The sequence below is a fragment of the Micromys minutus genome (genome assembly GCF_963924665.1).
Source record: "Micromys minutus genome assembly, chromosome: 10".
Taxonomy (NCBI): domain Eukaryota; kingdom Metazoa; phylum Chordata; class Mammalia; order Rodentia; family Muridae; genus Micromys; species Micromys minutus.
The window spans coordinates 15,257,913-15,268,632 of record NC_137979.1 but is presented as its reverse complement, the minus strand read 5'-3'; positions in this window follow the sequence as shown (position 1 = coordinate 15,268,632).

The window sequence follows — 10,720 nt, the reverse complement described above, 5'->3', positions numbered from 1 at the left end:
TACTTAACACTCAGCCCTGTGATGCAGGGACCATAATGTCTCTGAAAAGCTGAACACGTGTGAGAAGTAAGTGAAAAAGCTGTGATTTGAATGCCTGATTCCTGAACCCCAGGTCCTGACTCCACCTGGGACTACCTCCTGGATCTAAGTTGGCTTTTCATTGCAAGCTAGATCCATTTCTAAAAAGGAATAATTCAAGAGTGAACACCCGTGGAGACAGTGACAGAATTAAACATACAGATACTAACAATGCTCATTCCCCCAGTCTAGAGAAGCCTCTAAAAAACATCTTTCTTTCTATCAAAGAGCAGCCCCTGAGTGCCTACCCCTTTAATTCATCCAGTCTCTCACTCTGTCCATCTGTGGCTTCTTCTAAACTGCAGGAGGGTAGGAGAGACTTTGTGTCAAAGAAACACAGCAGTTTGGACCAGACACTAAACGTAGCCTGTGGATAAACACACAACCCAACTGCAGGATACACTAAGCAGAGCAAGGACCCCCCTAGGAAAGATGAGAGAGATTTCAAATGTCAGTTACCGGCCACCAGGGGGAGAACTTCATTTCTGTATAAAAGAAAGCATGTTGGGGCCATGTATGTATGATTCTAGCATCCATAACACCTTAACTCAGAACCATCTGTACCTCCAGCCCAAAGGATCAGATGCCCTCTCCTGATCTCTGCAGGCACCAGGCACACTCACAGACATGCAAGGCCACGGAGGAGTACTGCTCACTGGCTTGGTCCTTACTCACTGGCTTGCTCATCCCACTTTCTTATAGACCCCCAAACCACCACCCATGGTGGTCTGGATCCTCCCACATCAATCACTAATTTTAAAAAAAATGATCTGCAGACTTACCTACAGAACAATCTTATGGACACATTTTTTCAATTGAGAATCTTTGAAAACAACTCTAGCGTGTGTCAAATTGACAAGAAGATTAACCAATGAATTGGGCAATCAGAACCTGCCCATACCTCCTGTATGCCTGACCTCCTCTCTTAGGTTTTCCAGGAAACTGAATTTCTGTGTACTCATCTAAACACGGACACATAATTTTTTGAAGAAAAATGGTTGTATGTAGTTTTGGCATTTTGTTTGTTTTTAAAAAAACAGCAATATTGTAAGAATATGTTTTCATTTTAGTGTTAGGGGTTAAAAGGGTGGAAAAGGGTGAATAAAGTCCAAAACGACTAGCTACCATTGTAAATGCTAAAACAAAGCAAGACAAAAGTGTTTTCAAGTTCTATGCATGTTACCTCTCTACATGACACATTGGTATACTGTTTACCCGGATGGAACTAAATAAAAGAGCAGAGGTAAGAGAGTCTCTGTGACCAACACTGCTGAAGGCCCTCAAGGGACAGGTGTCTTTCCTCACACATAACTTTCCACATGAGGTCACCCCGAACCTGAGCAGGCAGGCCTGGCTAAATTAGCTATATCCTCATGTCCACTTATTCTTGGTCAAGTCTATGAATAAGGACACAGCCTTCTGTGTTCCTGGCTCTTAAGATCGATGTTCCTGAGGACTCTGATGTCATATGAAACTTTGGTTTAATACATGTTCAATGCTTTCCTCCTCCCCGACTTTATCATAAATCTTACAGCAATCCAGACACTCGATTTACTTTTACTCCCCCATGTATTTTAAAACATGAATTTACAAACTCGTTTCCCAAAAGCTGAAAGGGGCTCACAGGAGGAAGGGGAGGCATGAGGTCAGAGCGGGTATACGGGGCACTTCTGAGCCTTGTTCAAATCTAAAATTAAACACCTGCAGGTTTAAGAGTTTTAAGAATCCCAATGTCACAACAGACAGAAATAATAAAAAGATAACATGGTCAAGACACTGAAGGAGTGTTCGTAGTAAAAACTAAATAGTTCAAAGCAGAGACATCACACAACGTTAACTGTAGAATGTAAAAGCTAGGATGAAGGAACACTGCAGAAATACCAGGAATGAGATGCAGGGTAATGTGCAGGAATATGAGTTAAGACAGACAGAGCCACACTGCACTCTGGGTAAGCGCTCTCTCTCTGTCTCTTGCTCTCTCTCTCTGTCTCTCTCTGTCTCTCTCTCTGTCTCTCTCTCTGTGTCTCTCTTCATATGTGTGTGTGTGTGTGTGTGTGTGTGTGTGTGATATAATGACTATATCATGCCATTCATTATATTATTAAATATATTATATAAAGCAAAAAAATACTGCAGATCAGAGGACAGATTGGGAAAATAATCATAAACTGAAGGAAATCAAGAGATGAGGAGTGCCAGTGTACTTATTAGCTAAACCTGCAGAATTGACAAAAAAATTAACATTTTTCTGGCAAATAAGAGAGATAAAGTACCACCAAGGCCTAGTGTGGATAAAAATTAGAGATGAGAAGGCACAAGCGCACACAGACAGGAAGGAGAAAGGTGAAACTCGAAACTAGGATCCCGGTACGGCTGTCTCCAACGCTCATGGAAACAAACTCGGAGATGCAGACTAGGGACGCTGCAGCATCTGCTTGGTAACTACTCAGCCCCGGATCCTACCAAACCTTCAAGAAAGCTCACAGCTGCTGATCCCCTCTGCCCTCCATTTTACATCTATATATACTGGGTTTCTGTTTTCAAAATGGAAACTCTTGTGTGAAGCCCCATCTACCTAAAAACTACTACGCTTAAAATCTGGATTAGAAACAGAAAACAAAGCAAGAAGGGAACCAAAACAAAAGCTCACTTTAAAACATGGATGCAGAAAGGGGTGGGGGAAGATGAAGGACTCCCCCCCCCCCCATGAGTTCAGTCAATTGGAAAAGAAAAGGGGGGAGGGGAGGAGAAATAACCCCAAACTCTACAAACTCTAGTTAGCCCAGTGGTTTCTTCTGATGCCTCCTTCAGGAATTGTTTTGGTCTGTGAACAGCAGATAATGCTATTGATAATCCACGCTGTAATGCAGAAAAGCTAAGCAAAGAATTAAGCCCCCAGAGGAAAGAGGTTAATCAATCTCAACGCTTCTAGATAGGAAGTGTGCTCTGAACAGCCGGGGTGCGCTTGCCATTAGGTGGACTGCTGCTCCCAGAGTCCCAAGCGGCTAAGGGGGCAGTTTCTAATCAAAACTGCCTGCTGTAAATTCCTCAGGTTGAAGGATTTCTCTGAAATGCCCAGGACGGAAGGAAAATGACCGTGGTCGAGAGCACTTGCTGTGCTCGGAGAAGATCCAAGTTTGGTTTACAGCACCCATGTCAGATGTCTCAAAATGCCTGCAACTCCAGCTCCAGGGGCTCCAGCGCCCTCTGCTGGTCACTGTGGGCACTGCACGGGTATGCGGAAATCCACACTCAGATACATACATAATCTTTAAAAATAAAGTAAAATCTTTTAAAACTGGCTTTTTTTAAAAAAAAAAAAAAAACAGCAATCGAGCCCACAGAGAACGAAGGCATTCTATTTTTTTAATGAGGTGGCGAGGAACAGTTGAGCACACAACTATATCTCCCTGTGGCATTAGTGAGAACTTTCACCCCACTGCACACACATAATTCATTGGTTTTTAGTGCACCTTGCTAAGGAAGTGTGGAACGACCTCCACCCCCAGTCTTAGAGCATCTTCTGCACTATAGAAAGCATTTTGCCTTTCATCATTCCTTTATCTTTATTTGCCCCGTCCCCAGTCCTGCACAATGACTAACCCACTCTTATGGGTACCATTCTCACTGTGAAGAGTATCTAGCACACGTAGGCAGGCTTAGGGGACTATCTCTTTTCATCTAGTATCATGTGTTCCAGGCTCACCCATTTGGTAGCATGTACTGATATATTACAGCCTCTTGCTGATCAAACATGTCCTACGGCACAAAGAGACCTTATTTTACCATTTATTTCTCTGTGGTCATTTGGGTTGTTTCCGTTCCAGAGCTGTGTAAGTTTCAATACAAACCTTGAGTTTGTTTCTCTTGGGATTATAGGAGCACAGGATCTGCTTGGACAAACAGTAACCATAATCCTTTGAGGAATGGCAAATACATTCTCAAAGTAGACACACTGTTTTTTTATACCTAGTAGTAGTAGCCTGTGAGGGTTCCGGTTCTTCTGCATTTTCACTCGTGTGTGTGTGTGTGTGTGTGTGTGTGTGTGTGTGTGTGTGTGTGTGGTTAGAGTTTTAGATTCTAACTAGCCCTGTGGGTGTAAAGGAACATTCTACTACCCAACCAGCTTTTCCTCGTGACTAAGGCTATTCATGTGCTTCTGGGCCAATTCTGCCTCTTCCTTGGACAAATATTTAACCAAGGATTATTGTGGGGTTTTTTTTCTGCTAAAGGAAGGAGAGATTGAGACAGCTATATAGCCCAGCCATCAAACTGGGAGCAGTCCTCCTATCTCAGCCTCCTAAGTCTAGTGATTATAGACGTGAACAGGTCTTTTGACATTTTAATTTAGTCATATGTTTGTAATTGAATTGTAGGAGATAATTATATAATCTAGGTATAGATCCTTTGTCTGATGCATAATTTGAAAACATTTTTTTTATTAATTGGTGGAATGTGTTACTTTCACTATGTGTCTTTTGAACCGCAGAAGGGTTTTTAAAGATGCGATTAAATCCTGTTTGTTTTCACCTTTTCTCACTTTTTGTGTAACCTATGCAAGAATCTCTGCCAAATTCTAGGTCTTATATCTTCTTCTGAAAGTGTTAAGATTTAGCCCTTCTGTTTAGGTTATTGATCCGCTTCAGGTTAATTTTTGTGTATGATTTTGCACGGGGGCCAGACTCCTATTATTACAATAATTAGTGTTGTTAGAATTTTCAAGATGGGAGTCTCATTATGTAGCTCAGGCTGGCTTCGGCAATGCTTCTGAGTCTCTTGTGTGCTAGGATTCTAGGTGTGGACCACCAGGCCCACATCAACATGCAGGTATCTTCTCAGTGTGTTGATCTGTTTCTGGCCTGTCAGCACCTCAGTCTCTTGCTTACTACTGTTTTAGGGTGAGTTTTGAAATCAGGGTGTTTGAAACTTAGTACTTTGTTGTTAGACTATCCACTGGCCCTTGTCATTCAAGGTGATTTATACTCAGCTTGCTGGTGGTCTAGTTCCTTCTCTATTGCTGTAATAAAACATTGTGAGTAAAAGCAGTTTAGGAGATAAAAGAGTTTGTTTCCATTCACAGAATCCAGGCTATACCACTAAGGGAAGTCAGAACCTGAAGGCCAGCCAGCTTGCTATTCCATATAGCATCACCTCCCTACAAGGTACTAACCGCCAAGGAAGTACAGCAGAAACCAGGGTGGTTCACACAGGTCATGCAGAGCTAGATACAGCACAGAACCACCTGCCAAAGAAATGGTATCACCCACAGTGGGCTGGACCCAACTACATCAATTAGCAATCTAAACAGTCCACCTGATCTGGGCAGTTCTCTGTAGAGATGCCCTTCTCAGGTTATTTCAGACTGTATTAACAGTTAAAGATATATACCATCTGATAACAGAGAAATTATTTTTTATCTTACAGATTCCAGCATTTTCCCTTTCTCCTTACTGGGCCACATTACAGAGATGCGGATGTTTGGGGGATCTTTTCTGTTTAACATACTTAGTTTGGTCAGCTTCCGGAAGGTTTGAAATTTATTGATTTAACAGCTAGGAAAATATTTTACTAGAATTATATTTGCAACAACACTGTCTATTTGTTTTTTTCATAATTTCAGTCTTTGTACTTGTAGTCTTTAACTAAATGCAGTATTATCATAATGCCCTCCTTTCTCAATTATGTCTAACTTTTATTCTGTGACACCTTCATGATGGCCCCTTAGAAGTCATGTGTGTGTGTATGTGTGTGTAAGCATGTATTAATGTGTGCATGTATGTATGTTCATATATGTGTGTACATGTATGTGCATGTGTATGTATTCATGTGTATATGTATGTATGCACAAGTGTGCATGCATGTATTGTGTGTATGTGTGCATGTATGTGTGTGTGTGCATGTGCATGTATTCTCTTAGAATGGAAAGTCCTTGTCTGAAGTTTCACTTTTTGTAATTTCAATTACTTGTTAACAGCAATCTGGAAACATTAAATAGAAAATTCTGGAAATAAAAGAATCATGCATTTTTAGTTAGTTGCCACTCTGTGTCATGTAATGAAATCTAACAGTGTGTGGCTCTGTCTCTTCTGGGACACATATTGGTCTTTTGTCCAGCATATCCACTCTGAATATCCTACCCACCTGCAAGTCACTTGGAGTCATCCTCAATGTCACTACATTCATCCCATGGTCACAGTGCTTATTTTCACATATCCCTACACGGTGGCCCGACTCTGTTTCACGTCCGTTTACTGTGTCTGACCTTGACGGCATCACCATTACACACTGATAAGAGAAACCAAATATGGTACAATAGGATACAGAGCCTAAAATTCATGCAACTTGCGTTACAATACACTGTTATTGTTTAGTGGCGTTATTATTAATGTCATACCATACATAATTTACGATGTAAACTTTGTCATGGGTATATATTTACGGGAGAGAACAGCAGAGTATACAGTAGTCTGGTAATGTCTCCTTGTGTCCACTAGGGGTCTCAGGGCACTGTTCCCTTGAAGAGACTATAACATTGTCAGCTTTATTTCCAATATGAGCTGTATCCCCTTTTTTTTCTTTTCTTTTCACATCACATACTTTTTATGTGTGAGAAACTTGATCTTACTTTGTATGTTATAGCAACTGTGCATAGTCTACTCTCTCACCACATAGAGCTTCTGGTCACTGTTTCCTTGGTTATTTAGTGATTAGCTGAATGATTCTGATGAGTCTGTTTCCTGTCTACTGTACTTTAGATATAAAATGTCATCACCCCCAGTCCCCAAGCCTCATGTGTTGAAGCCTTGGTTCCCAGTTGGTGGCGCTGATGGAGGGTGACTGAACCATACGGATGCTAACTTCATCAATAGATGAGCCCACAGGTGAATCCACAGCTATCTGGAAGATTAGAAAGTGAGGCCTGGTTATAAGAAAGAGGCCATGGCTTTAAAGCGTGTATCTTGTTCCTGGTCTCTTATTTCTCCTTCTTTGCTTCCTGTGGCAAGAGGGTGTGAGGAGAAACTTACTATCAAGGTTAACATAAAGAGAAGCCCTTTTGGTACAGAAAGATCAGAAGCCCCGCCTCACCTGGTTCATACAACACATGGAGTGTACTCAAGAAAACCTACAGCTTACACGGGTGAGGAGGCAGGTACACAGCATCATGTAGCTTACAGCCGAGAACTTTGGGGCTTTTCCCTCAGTTCTCTAGGCCAGCCCCATTCCCAGGCATGTTTTTACTTTCTTAATCCACTGCATCTAGAACTACGTCTAGCCACATGTCCCTGGTGTAATTTTTGCCGCCAGTCACTTGATCCTGGATACTTTAGCAGGTATACACTCACACTCGCACCTAAAAACCTCTTGCACACACTATCCTGCCCTGATAATTCTTCCTCAGCAAAGGCCCGAACTTGTCACAACCAATCCAGCCAACTGTGAACAGAAACCTCAGAAACTGGGCCCAAATAAGCCAGTTTTTCAGTGACAGAAAGTTAGCACCACAGTGTTCTGCCCCCAATGTTCTTCAGAGAAGCACAGCTTGGGTGTGACCATAGGTGCCCAATGTTGACAGTGGTTTGGGAGGACTTTTCTAGGTCCCTTACCACACCCAGTTGTCAAACTCTTAGGTATTACCAAATGAACCCTCTACTGTTTCTGACAATGTCCTGGGCTGTAAGTTATTCTACAAAGAACCTGCCCAGATTTGACTCCTTTGAAAGAATACTTTGCATGGTCAGGGTTTGGCTCGATTCGGACCCACAGCCTCTTCCCTGTATGTGTGTCCGGTTTTCCCTCATGAGCCAGGGTACCGAGTTTACTTTGCATCTTGGATTATTCCCAGATGTCTTTGACATAACCTTCCCTTTCCATCATAGTCCCTTTGGATTTCAGTTTCTTCACTCTGAGGCAAGTAGCCACTTCCTTAGGGACAGTTTAGGAACTGTTTGCTCTATGGCCCATTTCCCTTCACCCAGGCACTCTGGGAGCCAGGGCTCTGGCATTTGGAGTAAGAGCAGCAGCAAGCTTCCCTTAGATGTTTCCTCATCTCTGCTGAGTCAGGTACCTCGAAGGGCAAACTCCTATGTCATCGTCTTCAATGAGACTTCCTATTTACTTCCTGCTGGATTCCCAGGAAATGACTTGAGGACATTCCTGCCACCACTGTAGTTTATTCTTAAACGGTGCCCTAGGACCTTGAGCTAATGATGACAACATAAGACAAAGCCATGCTCTGTCTTCTTAAATTAACACCTTTAAGCTGAGCGTGAGCTAGGATGCAACCAACTGAGCATGCTCAGAAAGATGCCCACAGCCACAGTAGGTTCTAACTGTGTGACTCCCTGCATAAAATCTTAATGTTTCATTTCTTGAGGGAAGGTGCTTCTTTGGAAACAGCTCCCAAGATCTCATTTGCTGCAGGGAATCCATCATTTCCTACCTCATGCCTTGGTCATGCGCAGTTCAGCTTTTCTCTCACCGAAGTGTGAAAGCACTGCTCTCAGAGCCTCATTCCTTCAAGGATCTGAGAATTGCAGGAGGTAGAAGCACCCCCAGTCCCCATCTTCCTGGTTGAAACAGGGCGAGAATGAGCAGGACCCAGTAATGGTAGCACAGAGTTCCTCCGCCTTCACCTTAAAGGTGAGCATGCCTGAGGAAAAGAAGCCCTGTCTTAACACCACACTCAGCTGGGGTCAGATCTCAGGAGTAGGTAGAAGGGTAGGCTGAGAAATGCCAAAAACCAGCTCCCTGGGGACAGAAGCTCTTTGGCTAGATGTTGGGAGGAGGAGCCCTGCTTTTGGCTCTTACAGTTGAGTGTTATCTTTGTCTCAGTGAACTCGGATGAGAGGGTACAAGAGAGCGATCTTGGTTTGGACAGCAGACGCTTCAACTTTCACCAGCATTTCTTAACTTTTTTTTTTCATGTAACTTTTCTTGCTGTCTGCTTGGTACGATCTGCAGAGTGCTAGTTTCTGGTTTGACCGAGGGGTGGTCTGGTGGGGATCCTTGCCCAGTGGACTGGAAGGAAGCCAGTCTCTGTCCTTTCTGAGCTTAACGCTGAAGTTTAATTCCGTGAGATTACAGCCAGGTTGTGCTCAGGGTGATTTCTGAGCAGGTGGTGAAGGATTTCCGTGTGGTTTGGGTGTGTCTCCCACAGGCTCTGAGCCCCAGAAAGACAATGTTCAGAGTGGCAAACCCTTGGATGGTAGAGTCAGGCAGAAGGCAGTTACTGTTGCTAGAGACATTACTATGTCAACTGACTAAATATTGGTCAAATCTCAGCCCTCAAGACAGCAGGCGGCCATAAAGTAGGGCTCCCTTCTTATGCCTTTCTAACAGGATGTGATGCCATTGTGAGGGCCCTGACCATAGACAACACAAATAGGGTTACCCAGTTTTACAGTTCAGACTAAATAAATCTCTTTTCTTTATGAAGTACCTAGGCACAGGTATTAGTCACAGCGTTGGACTAAGACAAAAACCATACGACACATAATGGATTTTAGAGCTTAGAGTTAGATACCATATACCCCAGTGCCCAGTCTGCTGTGGATTGGATCCTAGAACTGCAGGAGACAGTCCAGCAAGGCAGTGAGGTAACAGAGAAGTGGTTTCTAGCATCCTGATTGTAGCCTTCCTCTTCTTGTCGAATGAAACCCAAGAGTCAGAAGGAGAAAGTAATACTTGACCCTCAAGCATAGTTGGTGTTAGTAATGCCAACTAAGTTTAAAAAAATACAACTGTACTTTGTCTTGGCACTCTCCCTACCAGGAATTTAATATGAGGGCAAATTTGTCAATAGCCATGCACGAGAATGTGTGTAGAAACATTTTGGGTACTAATCAAAAGTAAGGCTCAGTTCCTATCAGTGAGGGACAGTACATAAAGTACATAGATGCAGCTATGTGAGCTCCAGTTTATCAGAAAATGAAATGCAAAGTATTGTATGTAGTTTGGCCACTTGGTGTCTAGTGTCTACTTTATAAATTTCAGTGTCCAACCTATTTTTTCTAGAATAAATCATAAGCAAATATAAGCTTAGAATCTCCATTATTGGTTTTATGGCTACTTATGTCAGGAGTATGAGGTGAGAAAAGGTTTTAAAGTTTTGTTATTCTGTCTAGATACAGATGCTATAATCCTAGATTTTTATCTTTTGTGTAATATAAGTATATAATATATATTAATCAATGGAATTACTCACTTGAGAAGAATTGGAAACCAATATTAGCTTTAATCTTTGTGTGTTATCTACACCAATTTAAAGAAAATATTTTAATATTTAATTTAAATTGTTTTTAAGGCAACTTTTATGGAATGAGAGTATTTTCAGAGTACAAGTTGTGGAGCCAAAGTCCTGTTTTTTTCTCAATCACTCTTACCTGCACTGCATAGCTGGCTGCAGAAATGAGACCCAAGTTTTTGTGTCAGAAGCATAGGAACAGATCACTACAGAGCTTCAGTTAGGACTTACAACTCTGCCCTGGGTGTTCAAGCAAGTGTCAGGTGGCTGCAAGTACCACAGGTGTTCAGGCACAAATGTCAGGTGGCTGCAGGTGCCACAGGTGTTCAGGCAGAAATGTCAGGTGACTGCAAGTGCCACAGGTGTTCAGGCAGAAGTGTCAGGTGGCTGCAAGTGCCA